Source organism: Malurus melanocephalus, unplaced genomic scaffold (assembly GCF_030028575.1).
Source record: "Malurus melanocephalus ecotype Western Australia unplaced genomic scaffold, MMel_1.1 scaffold_5, whole genome shotgun sequence".
NCBI lineage: Eukaryota > Metazoa > Chordata > Aves > Passeriformes > Maluridae > Malurus > Malurus melanocephalus.
Window position 1 is genome coordinate 5,652,713 of NW_026623237.1, and position 15,533 is coordinate 5,668,245.

The following is a 15,533-nucleotide window of genomic DNA, read 5'->3' on the forward strand; positions in this document are numbered from 1 at the left end:
CCTATTTCCTCTACTGTTTCCTTACCTATATAAAATTGTAACAACAGATAAATACTTCCAGCTGTCACARAAGTGTTCTCCATGGCTTGAAAATAGAATTTGTTGCATGAAAACTAGGTACMTCCCTCTGCCAAGCTTTGGTCCAGRAGAAGCAATGAATCATGCCAGTGRCACAGACSGGACTGGACAAATTCAAAACGTGAATGGATAGTACTTTGTAACTTAGAATCGTTTAATGCCAGTATCACATGAATAGGCACACAGATCAGAATAGAATTATCACATCCCACATTTGTGAGGTCTGACTCCACACTTTCATAAACATAGCATAAAATAAGGCTTATTGACATTTTTACATGGAGTTCCCAAATACTTTCCTAGAATATGACTGTCATGTTAATGTTTCACTTTTCTCTTAAGGTTCTTTGCTATATATTGGAAGAATAACATTGCTTCTCTGGCAATGCCACATTTCAAAAGACAAAAATCAAATTAAAAGACTTAAATGTTCAACCTGACCATTTTTTTCCCTGTGTAGTTTGTGTGTGAATCAAATATCATGTCAGAATCTTTCTTATAGCAATTGTGTTCCTTCTGGCTTACAATAAAAACCAGAAGCTCTCATAGCTGCAGGTGGGGAATGGGATGTTTTCACAGCTCATTGTCATTGCCCTTGCTGACAGTCTATCTTTGCCTCAGTCTATCAGGACCTAAGCAGGCAAAAGATCCAGTACCCTTTCAGTTCCAAAGAAGGCAGCAGAATATAAATGTATGCCTGTAGTTTTATGTGGATTTATGTGCTCTGTTGAGCTTAATTTTGCTGTAAAATGGAGTCCCTATCCTTCTCGTGCTTTTGTTGTACTCAGTAGGTTTCCAGATAAGTGTGTAATTTTAAAATCACCATGATATTATTGAGAGAAAATAATAAGATGGAGTAATAATCATAATAAAAATCTAGCTTTTCCTTGAGCTAGATCCATTTAAATTCAGTGGAGCTATACAGATCTCATTTTGACCTAYTATTTTCTATTAAGCTTTGTTGCAGATATAGGATTTCATAGAAATACTTAAAAATACTTTTTCATAGAAAAACTCAAAAAAATGAAGAGAACACAATTACTACATGCTGGTTCTGTGTTCAGAAACAGTTGGCCCAATTACTCTGATTTGAGTTTGTAGCTAAGCAGACTAAAAGCAGAAGAACTACATTGAAGACCTAGGAGTTAATTCACTTTGTAGAGGTRAAAAGTAGGTGTCAAATTTACTACAAACCTAAAATTACGTGTCCTGTGGTGCACTGAATGGATAGTGCAGGAACTCTATCAGAACTTGCAGAGGACACATGGTCTCTTCTCCCAGGTAACAAGTGGYRAGATGAGAACAAATGGCCTCAAGTTGCACCAGGGGAGGTTTAGAGTGGATGTTAGGAAATATTTCTTCACTGAAGGGATGATCAAGCATTGGAGCARGCTGCATAGCAAASTGAWGGAATCACCATCYAAGGATGTGTTCAAATGATACAGATATGGCACTAAGTGATATAGTTAAGTGGTGAACATGGTTTTGCTGGATTAATGTTTCGAGTCAATGATTTTAGAGGTCTTGGCCAGCCTTAATGATTCTATGTGTGTTGAACAGATATTTGAGGGAAGATGCCAGCAGAAATCCCCTTTGTACACATGTACATTACGCATGTGTTTGTTTATAACTATGCATATACATTTACCTATATACATACATGCAAATATTCATAASTTCATGTTTTGAGTTCTTTGTCGTCAAGGATTTTATACCCTCCTGACTTCCTTCAATGAATTCACAGACTATGAGAGCAGAAGCAGGGCAGGAAGAGCAGATTTATTTCAATGCCCTCTGATTTCTGTGCAGTTTCTTGTGCCTGTAAATACAGYCATCAGAACAAAAGTCTGCCTGAATTCACAATCCCCATTGCTGCTGACTGCAGCTAAAAGCAGCCCTTGAGTGACTGCCAGCCAGACAAAGAGCAGGATGAGCTTCCTGCCCGTACCTGTGCATGATCTGGAGAGATGTCACAAGGTTTTCATATCAAATGTCTTCAGCTAATTAAAACAAGGGCAGAGAGGAAAAGGTCTAACTAGTAGAACAGTTGCATCCCCTGTGCTTCCAGCAAGCCCAGCTGCTTGTACAGACATGCATAAACTCTAAACCAATTTTTCATTAATGAAATTTTCCATTCCAGCTCCAGTGATGTAGAGGTTTCTGCTTTCAGGCCCCTTGCTGTCTTGCAGAGCTTGTTATTAGTTATTATTCATCTGTCCTCAATTCAGTGATCAGATCTGCCTGCTGCTGCTTTAGGAGGCAGAGAATCTAGCCAAACTTACAGAGAGAAAAATATGGAGTAGGCAAACATAACCATTGCATGAAGTGCTTTTTCTATGTCCTGCCAATCTCACTCTGACATCATGCAGATAAGAAATAATTTTCAATCAGAAAAGACAGGGYGACTGCAGATGAAGCCTGAGACAAATAGAACAAAAAGTCTTGCTGTTTTCATCCTCAGCAGAGCTGATCCTGAACACTTCTCAGAGATAGGGGTGACTGCAAAGTACCATCTCATCAGAATTCCCACTAACATCCTTCATCATTTTCCCTCTCACAGTGCAAGCAGCTAAAATGGTGCAAATAGGAATATTAAGCTCCCTTGTTGAGGAACAATACCAGAGGGGAACTGTCCCAACAACCGCTCCTTCCTGGTGTGGAAAAGCTAGCAACTGCTGATTAGACTGAGAAAAAAAGGAAAATAAAACCAGAGAACATAGGTCAGYCTTGTCTTCTCAGTCAGCTGAGTATTGTTCATAGTGAATAGGAAAGTTCATTCCTCGTGCATGTAATTTCTGTGCAGGTTTTTAGGGCTTGAACAAGCTTGAATCCATACGCCTGCTGCTTCTGCTACAAGGATTACCTTTCGTGGAAATCAAAACAAGGTTGAGGTGCAAATAGTGACAGAATTGTGACACACAGACATCTTTAGGAGGATGATTCCAAGGGTTCTGCCTGGCCTTAGGAACAGGGTTCTCTCTGATCCCCTTTGCCTCTCCTTCCTTGCAAAACATTCCATGTGAAACAGCATGGTTTCCAAAACAGCTTGCTGGAAAACTGGGTGGCAATTTGAAATAGGAGCCATCTGCAGGTGATAAGGTCCTCTTGATAATCTGGCTGATCTGGCAGTGCCTATCCAAAGTGGAAATGTGCCCTGCATGAACTACCTTTATCTGTACGCTTTGTGACCCAGAAGTGCAGGGATCTGGCATTAATAACAGTCGAATCAATTTGACTCAATTTATGTGTGGATAAAAAAGAGAGAGAGAGGTGAGTAAAAGTGTTTCCATGTAACTAGATTACTAGATTCATGAAACACAATAAAWTGCATTGCATTGCATTGCATCCATGTCCCAGCCCAGCTTGGGCTGGGCCAGCCAAGGCACGAGGGATCCTGGAATGGGGTGGACAGGGCTGGCAGAGGTGTTCCTGGAATGGGATCTTTATTACTCACATTGGCCCCACAGCAATGGGTCTGGTTTTGCCCTCACTCCTGAGCAGTGCCTGGCAGTACAAGGTATAAACAGCCCTCAGGAAAGGCCAGGAAGGAGGCTTGGACCCGCTCATGCCTTCCATTCCAGAGCCACTGAGGCCTTTTTCAGGCAGCTGCCAAGAGCAGAGATATGTCGTAAATATCAAAAATAACATTAATCAGGGGTAACCATGCACCAGTATAATCTGGGGACTGACTTGCTGGAAAGTAGCTCTATGTCCTGGTGGGCACCAAGGTGTCCATGAGCCAGCAGTGTGTCCTGTGGCCAAGGGGGCCCAYGGGGTGCATGAGGAAGAGCATTGCCAGCAGGTCAAGGGAGCTGATCCTGCCCCTCTGCTCAGCCCTGGTGAGGCCTCACCTGGAAGGAAGAGCTTCTTTACTGTGTGGATGACCACACACTGGCACAAGCTGYCCAGAAATCATTGGAGATATTGAAGAACTTCTTGGACAAAATCCTGTGCCGTGTGCTCTAGGGTGACCCTGCTGGAGAAGGGAGGTTGGACCAAGGTACTCATTGTGGTCCCTTTCAACCTTATCCATTCTGGGATTTTGTGAAAAGTAATTCTGAGCAAGTAATGGAAAAAATAAAAGTGCATTTTTTTTTGGCTCATGAAGAGCTATTTGAACAGACAAGGACATCCGTTTGAGGACATTGATATGTTTTCGTTCATCAGAGACAGATCAGTGAGCACAGCCATGTTGAACTGTGTTGGCTTGCACATCACCATTAATCTACCTTACTATTTATTTATTGGACTATAAAATAACTTAGAAGCTTGCACCCATTTTATTTCCACATCTTGAAAAGCTGTTCATTTCTGGAACTCCTGGCTGGAAATGGTAATTAGCAAARCAAAGAAGGATAACAGGGATGACTGAGTGGATGGCTTGGCTGTATTAATGAAAAACAAATAACAATTGAACCTGAAAATAGTGAGTGCAAACCTCCAGAGCAGCCCCTCATCATATATGACATGTACCCAAYGTGTAAGTTCTATGGAGAGCCATAGTGCTTTACTCAGCACCCCTCTTTTTAAATGTATAAAGAAACTTTCGACGAAGTTCAAATGCACAGCCTGAAATGCCTTGTCATGAGGAACTGAGCAGAAAAACCAAGGCAAAAGCTCATGTATGTGGGAGGTAGATATGAAAGTAAATCTCTGCTGTTTTCAGCCAAGGGAGAGCTGGGTACCTGCCACTTTGCAAACCCACAGATTTCTGAGATTATCCTCTGATGAGCAGACGTTTTCTTTAAATAGCATGCTGGAAATTAACAGTTCTCAGAAAACTCCTCTGACAAAGTCCCTGACAAAGTTTCTTCTTTAACCCCTAAAGAGTTGATTTAGTAGAGTGATAGAAAAGGTAGGGCCTGATACAGTGATTACCACTAGGGATAATAACCTTGTGTGGCAATGTAAGAGTGTGAGATGGTGTGCTTGTGATGTGGGAGACAGTGGATAGATTTTGAGATCAGAGGCATCTGATTATAGCTATTTTCTCCATTTCAAGGCAATTTTCAAGATGTTTTGCATTTTTTTGCTGTTACAAATGATGATACTTACTAAATATGTCTGGGAAGTAAAAATCAGGGCAAACTCTAGGTTTTTTCCCCCCTCTTTGTCACAATAAATTTATTGAAATGTTATAACTAAAAGGAATATTTAGTTATACAATTCACATAATTTCACATAAGCTGACAAGTTTGTTTTCACTACTGGTTTTAAAATTTTGAATTTTTCAGAATGGACCTTTTCTGGCAAACAAGAATTAATATTTCCCTGTGAAAAATGTGTCATTGAAAACTGACTAATATGAAACAATGAAAAAGAGGCTAAAACTGCATTTTTAATGGAAACATTTTGTATTTTTGCAAACCAAAGCACATTAGTGCCTTCTAGAGAAAGAAGCAAGACCTTTACAGGTAAATCAGTGTAATTCCAGATATTTCAATGAAGCAGTATATAGGAAGTGAATAATGTTGGCAGCAAATCTTGTCCCTTGTGTCTAAAGCAGAATTTCTCATTGCAAATAGGTTAAAGCCTTGCTCTTTCATGTCTCTTTTCACTTTTTCTGCATCAACCACAGTTACAAACTGTTGTCTTGAACTGTAATAAACATTCTTTTAAATGTGTTGTATAATAATACCACTTCCTTTAATCAAATTGCCTTTTAGCCTTTAAAAAAAAATTCCATGGGCACTTGCTCTGTCTGAGAAAGATCCTTGCACCATCTTTTGTAGTCTTGCCACAATGCTTTTCATTTACAAATAAGTAAAAAGTAAGCTTTGTTCTTTTGTTCCTTTCACTTCCTCCCATTTGGTTGCTCACTTGCTCGACTGAGGGTGGGAGTGCCTTTGTTAATTTTTTCTCTTTGATCATATCATGGACCACTTTCCAATGTCCATGTCTCACAGACTGACAACAGTCCATAACCTACAAGGCAAGAGTCACTGCTGTACAACACTGCAGTGCRGTTTGTCTTATTCCCTGTGGAATTTATTTTCTGTATTCTCTCTTTCATCTCTCTTTTTCTTCATACCAGTAAATCACCTAAATCCAAGGTGTTCCACTGAGTTTTGGAGGATTTTATTGGCACAAATGGCTGTGGAATGCTGTCCCTAATTGAAAGAGATATGTAAGTTTACCTGTTCCCACAGAAAGGTAAATAGATTAAAAGCTGCTATCAAATAATGTGTATTGTCAAAAGTCTGAGCTGTGGCAACAAAATCTGTTCTTCCAAAGCTATTTCCTTGATTGTTGTTTTATATGTTCAAACACCTGCAGTATTAGTTGAAAAATAATTTTAAAATAACTATTATCATAAGAGGAAAATACTTTGAAAAGGGATACTTTCTTTTAGCATGGTCRTATCATATTGCTAAGAACAGTACGACAGGGGACAGGGCTTTCTTTGGCAGCTGTGTTGTCATAAGCTCTGAAGACCTCTTGAGCCTGGCAGGCTTAAGGTGTCCTGAAGGCATGTGCAGGTGGAGTAATTCAGGGCTGCAGGCAGTGAAGGTAGAACAGAGCAGAGGTGAGAGCACTCATTTGCCCAGGTGCATTTCAGTCCAGGTACCAAAGATACTCTAACCATACTACTCTGCTCCTTGGAAAATCAGTCCCTAAATACTAAAATAGAAATTGAGGACTTCTGAGAGCCTTGTGAATCTTTTGTTTTAGTGCTTGCTAGGATGCTGTGGAATCCATAGCCTTGTATATGGACAGTTTCTCTGGATATGTGATGTATATGGATATGGGTATGGATATGGATCTGACTCCATTCTTCAAAACATTATTTCACTATTCCTGGTTATCTTTGTGCTAGCTTTTGTCTTCTTCTATATCTCCTGCTGTTTGAATCTGTCTGCTGGCATTTTTCCACCACATTCCTTAATAGGAAGCTTTCTTCATGTTATTTTCTGTGCCTTTTAAATGTAAGAGCTGGCATGAGGAAATTCAGTTTACAATAGGTGTACACTGGGGAGCTCTGGGACAGTCGTAGTTAGTGTCTGAAATAAAAAGGATCTGAAGCAGAAAACTAGGCAAAAAATGGAAAACAAAAATTTGATACTTGCTGTATGTAACATCATTTGTGCTGCAGCTGCAATTATCCTCAAGAGTACATTAGAAATCTTGGGACACTGAATTACAAACACATAATTCAGGCCCATTCTTGTAAATGGGCCTCAATGTAATATTTGCATGTTAATACTCCCAAGTCTCCTCACAGCTCCAGTTTATTGAAAATGGCTAGCTCTCTAGAAGCAAAACTAGATTACATTTCTGTGTAAATATTTATTTCAAGACGTGTATCCTTTATATAGAAACAGTCAGAAAAATATAGCATGCAGTGACTTCACTAATAATAAAACCAGTAGATGCAAAGTGTTCATCTTTTCCAGTGAAATCAGAGTCCTGAGAGCAGGCCTTTACTTGGTGTACCTGTCCAGTGTTAATGTTAATTTTGGTTAACACCAAAATGTACTTTGATACCATCCTGTTCTTAATGAAAATACCCCACTCATTCAAGGCAGTATATGGAAAATGGTGCTGACATATAACTCTGCCAAAAGCATTTTAAAATAAGCATATCAAAGTTTCAARGACCCACTTCACTGAATAATCATACAGTACCTAAAGAAAAACATGGACCCTTGTGCCCATCTCTATGGGAATGCAGGGTAATGGTGCTCTTGAASGCGATGACACAGTGGCTGTCAATTTGTCCTTAAGGCCAGGCTTCAGCTGCTTCTGTACCATGGKGAGGCCAGAGCCAATAAGACTCAATCAGTTCTAGCATTAGCCTCCACCAGACCTCTTGTAAATTATCTTTCAAGCTAGCATAGAGATATAGGATCATCTATCATAATGTACCTTAGTTTGAATGAAGAAGACTTCAGAAAATTAATTTAAGAAGGTACTGAAGATAGAACAGAGAAACCTTTGGTAGCACTAAATTTAATTTTAATTAATAGCATAAACTCATCTCAGTAACATGAGACACTGCCTGAGCTCATTTCTTTGCCTGCTGATCTTCATTGCACTCCCAAATGAGCCAGGTCAATAGGAACAGACGCACTCTAAGTATTTTTTTGTATAAAGTCCTTGTTTTATTTATTGTTTTCATAACTGAAGGCCAGGTTGGATGGGGCTGTGAGCAACCTGGRCTAGTGGAAGGTGYCCCWGCCCATGGCAGGAGTGTTGGAGCTAGATGTGAAGAAGACCTTGGGGATTTTGTCGTGAAGATTTTATTCATTGGATGACAGTCATGACAGACAAATGTGAAACTCCTTTACTTGCTTGTAGTGTGTAATCTCCCAGTTTTTCTTAGGCTTTTACCTATCCAACAGAATAGACCCTTCTTTTGGAGGCTGATTATATATTACAAAGGACTGTACAAACTGAACATTAAATTGTCTAAAACATTTTGCAAGCAATTGTAAAGCATCACTGCCAGCTACTCTGGTTGTAAGCTGAGAACATCAAAGATCTAAAATTCAAGTTCACTTCAAATCTGTATCCTTTGTCTGCAGTAGTTTCAGCTCTTTGGCTCTAATTAKGCAGCTTTTTACTTGAAAAATACCTCATTGTTTTATTTGTGCATACCACGTTGTGTTGTATTAAACAGAAGAAAGCCAAGTTACGCAGCAAATCTACAGTATTTTAGACTCGAGACAAATGTTCACCAACTAAGTGCACACAGCTRTAATAACAACATGTATTTCATTCTTTCACTTCCATGGGCAGATGCCTCAGCAACCTTAAATTCATGCCCCATTACTCCCATTTAGTATGATATTACGGTGGTTTTGATGCATCTTTTTCTCAGGTTGGCCACAGAAAACCAATAAAACAAATGAGTCCTGTAAGATCATTCCAGATGACTAAAATACAGTGCATCCTCCATAGATGAGATATATCTCTGTACTTCATTAAAGTTWACAAATGTGCTTATCTGGGGGGAGAAAAAAGAAAGACTAGAGAAAGAGCCAAGGAAAGGAAAAGAGAGCAAAATATTGCCGTAGAATCTTAACACACCAACCTTTGCAGGGAAAAGTCACCTTGCTTTAGCCTTTCTAGCTTTCTTTTCCTTTTTTTTTTTTTTTTTTTTTTTTTTTTTTTTTTTTTTTTTTTTTTAACTCTAAAATTAGACACATCCATTTCAAAGGAGCCATCTGGGCAATCCTAAGGAAAGCAAGAGAGACCAGACCTGACATTCTCTGAAACTCAGTCAACCCGAGAAAAAGCATTTTCTTTCTCCTTCTCTTTCTGATTTGAGGAATAAAGCAAAGAGTGTCGAGAGAAATTCCTATTGTGAAGCATAATAGGGAATGTCATTGCAGCTTTTCCTGAGGTGAGTCAAGGAGCTTGTTCTACCAGCATGCATCTGCATGCACTTTATAGCACAGAATGGCAGCCAGTACGTTAAATGCTTAACGTAAGTCTGTGATTCAGCCAGCAGCCTTCATTCAGAAAAAATATTGAAGCTTGAACTCTGCTACATTTTTGATTTCTCTGTTAGGTCTATTTTCACCTCTAYTCCTGTGGGCAGTTTTGGCCATGATAGTATAAGAAAGCTATTTGAAAGCATCCAAAGGGCCACAAGTATGTGGAAGGGTCTCTTGAGGGGAAGACCTATAAGTTGCTGATGTCACATGGTCTGTTTACCCTGAATGAGACTGAGGGAAGACCTCACTGCTTTACAACATCGCCATGAGGGGAGGTTCAGAGGCATGCTCTGATGTCTTCTCTGTGGTGACCAGGGACAACACCTGAGAGAATGGTCTGAATCTGTGTCGGGGAGGCTTAGGTTGAATACCAGGAAAAGGTTCCTCATCCACGGGATCATTGAACACTGRAACAGGATCCCCACAGAAGTGGTCATGGTACCAAACCTGACAGAGTTCAAGAAGAGTTTGGACAATGCTSTAAAGCACATGATACCMCTCTTGTGGCAGGGGCTGTCCTGTGCAAGGCCAAGAGCTGGATTTTGATGATCCTTGTGGACCCCTTCCAACTTACGATAWAACATGATTCTATGTTTCTATGTGTATTTCTTCTCCCAAAGGGGAATCCTGGAGCCCAAAACACTGGCTTTATTTTACATCTCAGACACAAGTACAGGAATGACTTAACTGTAGGTATCCTAAGGTGAAAGGAACAATGAGGCAAATGATCCTATGTATTTCTGAATGTTGATGGTTTTCAGCACAGTTTATTACCAGGACAATCTTTTGCTCTCTTAKACCCAAAAGCCATGATATTTTTTCATTTTTGCACTTGCCACTCCTATTTATATTAAAGAATAACTTTCTGTGATGAGTGCCTTTAGTTTCAGTGAGCAAACTCTGTAATGAAATAGCACTCCAACTTAATTAAAGAAAGTGAATGAAACTCTCTAGAAGGAGATAGCTAAAGAGTTGAATAGAGGATGACAGGCGACTGCTGTGGAAAGTGATATGTAGGCTGGAATCAGCGACCATTGGTAGCCTAGAGACCTGTCAGACTTCCATAGGGATAGATGGGAGAAGCAGGAAAGGTTTTTGCTAAGGTTTTCTATAGCCAATTGGTCAAATTAATTGAGAACAGAGTTTACAATGCTTGAGAGAGGGAATAAAATCAGAATGCACAGAAAGTATCCCAGTTGCTTTTTGCCCACCAAATACTATTTCTTATTGAATGGTAAATTGGTTGGTTTAACTAGCATTGTGAAATGTAGGATTCAATTACCTTTTTACCTAACTAAAAAGGTAGCTAATGGTTAATGGCTTGTCTGGTCCTTTAATAAAAAGTCACGTTAATTGCCTTAACTTCAGTGACATTTCCACAGTTCTTCCCTGCACTGCAAGCTCCGAGTTTGCTTATATTTTTCTCAATTTCTCCTTTTTTTTTTGCGTCTCAGCTCTTGGCATTAAAAAGAAAGTATTTTTCTTTGAATCATTCACATTTTAAAATATTTCCTATAAATCTTCCTATAAATATTTCAAGAAGCTCCCTTCCAGCATCAGTAATCATCATTACCCATGAATCCCAGGTCCCTAATTCTGCCCCTSCCCTCCCCTTCCCTCCTTTACTTTACGCATCATTCCTCATGCTGTGTCTAACCCAAGTAATTTTAACTGCTCATCATCTGTCTCTGATCTGCTTGTGCTGGCTCTCCCTTTTCTTTCTCSCCCAGAGCAGCTGCTGGGCTTAGAGACAGTCAGTGGCTTTGATTTTTGTATCGTGTCAATGTACAATATTTCCTACTTATCCAAGATAAATTTAATCTGCCACCATGCTGCCCAGAGTTCCGATGACTTTAAGCATATGTGGGAAATTTCACCATCACCTTCAGACCATTATTAGCTGAAATAACTTAACCTTTTACCAGTTCTCGATAACTTGCTGTTTACTTCTTCTATGGGTTTAAGTACGTGTTAAAAAACTTTGATCCCAATATTGACCTCTAAGACACTTCTGTATTGACTATCTTTCAAGCTCAGAAATATCAATTTTGTAGGTTCTTAAACCTTAACATACTACCAAGTTTCCAATATCATACAGCTTTCTTAGACTAGTGTTATTTTTATTTTAAATCTATACCAGTATTTTTTTATGGATGATCATATTAATCATCTGAAAAGTCCTGAACAAGCTCTATTTGTATGTCGTTTTTAACTAGTTAAAGAAAAAACAGTAAAATGCATGGTATAGAAAAAAATWATGTCTTTATTAGCAGGATTGCCTTTCTTTTCCCCCTGCTGCTTAGCAGTTTGAATTGTAAGATCAGTATGTTGTTTGTATAAGGAGGAAGTAAAATAAAAGCCATTCCAGTTCACTGATGTGGACCCTGGTACTTGCTGTATCTAAGGTGCAGCTCGAGTCTTCCAAATTATAATTGTGTCTCCACCAAGGTGTGCTGCCTCTTGTGCTGGCACATCACTGCTCTGCCTCAGAACCTCAGCTGTTGTGAGGTATAATTTCTCATGAATGCCTCTGATCCCTTTGTGGTAGTGAGTACCCAAAGGTGGTATAAAGACATGCTGTGATGTACCCAAATAAAAGGTAGCAGAAGGGTTAGCTTGGAAGGTACTCAGCTCCTGAGAGAAGTGTTTTGCCTTTTTTTTTTTTTTTTAATAGAGGGGAAAAAAAAGAATCAAAATGAAGTAATTTTATTAAACTTTGGGTAATAATTTGATTTGATATGAGTGGGAAAGAAAGAAAATAGCTAGACTGTTAGAATGGATTCATAAATTAATGAACTTTGGAAGTAAATTTGCAATTYACACAAAATGAACATTTCAATTTTCTTTTATTTAAAAGTATTTCTCACAATGGGATGTTTTGCAGACAACAATTGCATTCAAGAAAATCTGTGTGTCTTCAAAAAAAGGTGTGCAGAAAATGAGTGAAAGAAAAGAAGGGGGTCATAGGAATGAAACATTCATCTATATAAAGAGCAACATACATAACATTTTTTAGACACATCAGATAACTCACAGGGCCATTTAGTATCCCACAMAAATACTTGTATCACCATGGATAGAGGAGGAATGATTAGTACTAACTATAGGCAGTGTGACATACATTTAGGAAGTAATGATTCCGGGAGAGGGATATGATTTCTGTTCAGGGATCAATGTATTTTTCCTCAGTAATGTATGAGCATACACTTAGTTTGCTTCCTAGGTGCAAATTGTGTTCCAAACTGCTAATTAATTCTGTCGGATGTTTTTGGTTTGTTTCCTTTCTCTCGCCCCCTCCTGCCAGCTGACATTGCACATCGAGAATGCGGATAGTTTTCCAGAGATGAGGGCGATGCTCATTGTTTTGGAAACTGGCCAGATTCCGTTGTGGCTAACAGAGACACAGGATCATGCTAATGGCTTTAAAGCCTTATTTTAGAGACAGGAATCACAAGACTTCCTGTTTATCTTGCTTTTYGTATTTTCACGCAAAATGAGTCACTGCCATTTCTACCAGCTAAAACAGAGTGCAAATGCCCTCTTAACTTGTTAAAGAAAAAAATTCTCGTTTTCCCTTGCAAACAACATGGGGGATGTATGAGACCAGTGAAATGATGGTAGCATAAACTTGCTATCATTTCTGCACTGTTGTGGTCTGGCAAATATGGGTAATTTTATCTGCAAAGATATAGCAATATGGGCTYCATGGTGTGTCAACAGGCAGCATATGAGTGCTTTGGAGGCTTCTGCCTGCAGGCTGTGTTATACCTTGGGCTGACTTGCATTTATGACTGGGACAGTAAATATTTTTATATGAATTACTGTGTGCTATTGTAAATCTATCCTCACTGGACTCTTGAGCAAACACACTGCCTGGATTTCTCTGTACTTAGACATCAATAGACAGATGTTCACTTGTGAGCTAGTTACTCTGAGTATGTGGTTAGTCTGACTCATTTTAGCCGAATAGTTCAGGAGGGAATTAATGTTTTCTGCAAGAATACTGTATCTGGCTAGCTCATACATGAACATCAGTGTGGCCAACATCTGCATTTGCTCACATGATTCTCACCTAAGATCTCTCTAAAGATGCTGCTTTGTAGAACAATGAACATGCTTTTTATAAGAACATCTTGATTTCTAACTGTATCTGAATTCTCAACACAGACAGATCTAGACAAAGGTACCAGGAGAAACTCAGGCCAGAAGAAGTGCTCTCAGAATTTATCTTCTGTAGGATTAATTGACAATAGTGCTGTCACCCCCTAAAATGTTAAGCCTAATCTATGTTAAATGTCCAAATTTTCTGCTGACTCTTTGAAAAAAGATGTCATGAAAATTTGAAAAGGAATTTCTTTTTTATCTGTTTCTGCAGTAACTAGAAGCTTTTTTTTTTTTTTTTTTTTTTTTTTTTTTTTTTTTTTTTGCAAAGACACACAAAACCCAAGTTATTGCTCCTAGAGCAGAGGGTTTCATTTTGGTGTGTCTGTGCTGAATGTTGAATTGAAAATATTTACTCGTGTTCCTATGCTTGTATTTACTCCAGATACATTTCATTTCTACTGCACTTGGTGCTTACTGGGATTCCATGCAGACACTTGCAATTAAAGATCAGACATGAGGGATCCAGATTTCACAAGAAAGGGCAGACTGCCTCAGTTTTGCATGGTTCTTCATGAGAATAAACTTGCCTCAGAGATGAAAGTAGCTAAGGTGGGCAGAGTGCTCAAATGAACTGATGAAAGAATTAAGGCTTCAAGGTGGTGGTAGGACACCACCTGCACATGGGTTAAGCACAGTGTGCACCAGTGCAGTTCAGTAGTGATGCAGGTCTGGTGGTGTGGCACAAGAATCGAGGTGCCCCGAACATCATGCCTTCTGAAATGCTAAAAGAATAAAATTGCTCGTGTGTAAGTTGCCCCAATCAYTGACTTCAAGCTACCCCAATCACTCTCTTCTTGTTGCTCCCGAATTCTTTAACTTTTGGCTTTTAAATTTAACCAAGAGCCTTTGTGATGTATTTCTTCCCTGATCAACATAGCTGTGTAGCAAATCAAGTAAATATGATCTATCTTTCACATCACAGACATTTAAGGCGTTTTATAAGTTATAGGATTGTGCACTGGAATTAGAAAAACTTTTTAATGATGTATTTGGAAAAAACACAGACCAGGGAAATATTGTCTCTCGGCACCAAAGACCAGTAAGGAATGATTAACAGAACTTTCTCTTTTATTATCCCATATTTTCCTAGTCCTCTGGGCTACTTCTATTCTTCTCAAGCTATTTTTCAAACCTTTTCTCCAGACAAAGAGAACAAATTGTACTTCAAAAATAATTTATAGGTTAATGGGAAAGGTCATTTTTGTTCCAGGACTTTCTTTTTGTTCATGTTATCCATCACTTTCAGTTGAAGGCTCTGATCTTCTTTTATTTCATTGCAAAGGTAAAGCATGCATCTTTCCCAGGTAAACTTTCACATGTTCATTATTTCTTCTATTCAGGGTGAAGATCAGTTCCCAAATGGGGAGTGAAGAGCTGAAAAACTTTGGTGTGGGAATGACAAAAAACAGGCAGTGTCAGAGATCTTGCTGGTATCCTCTGCTTTCAGGAGAGGAGGACTTTGCCAAGTCATGTGATTTACCACATCAAGAATGCTGGCTGTTTTACTTATCTCTCCTGTGAATTTGGGACACAAGTGCATTTGCAGGCAAAGGAAAGGGGTGAAACAACTCAAAATGACACAATAGCCAAAACATTACATATCTACCTRGTTTCTTTGGAGCTCTGTGAGAAAAACATGGAGGAAGGAGGCTATCTGGGATATTTAAAGCCCGCTTGTTTTGCCACYCATTGAATTGTGTGACTGGGTAAGAAAGTGAAGTTTAGCCCGTTTCTGAAGCAATTAGATGTTAAGACACTGGGCTGAGGCCGCCTATTAGAGTAGATTTGTATAGTAATAATGTGGTGGTAGCAGGGCCTGGTTCTGAGTGCAGGATCAGAAGTGTGGCTAAT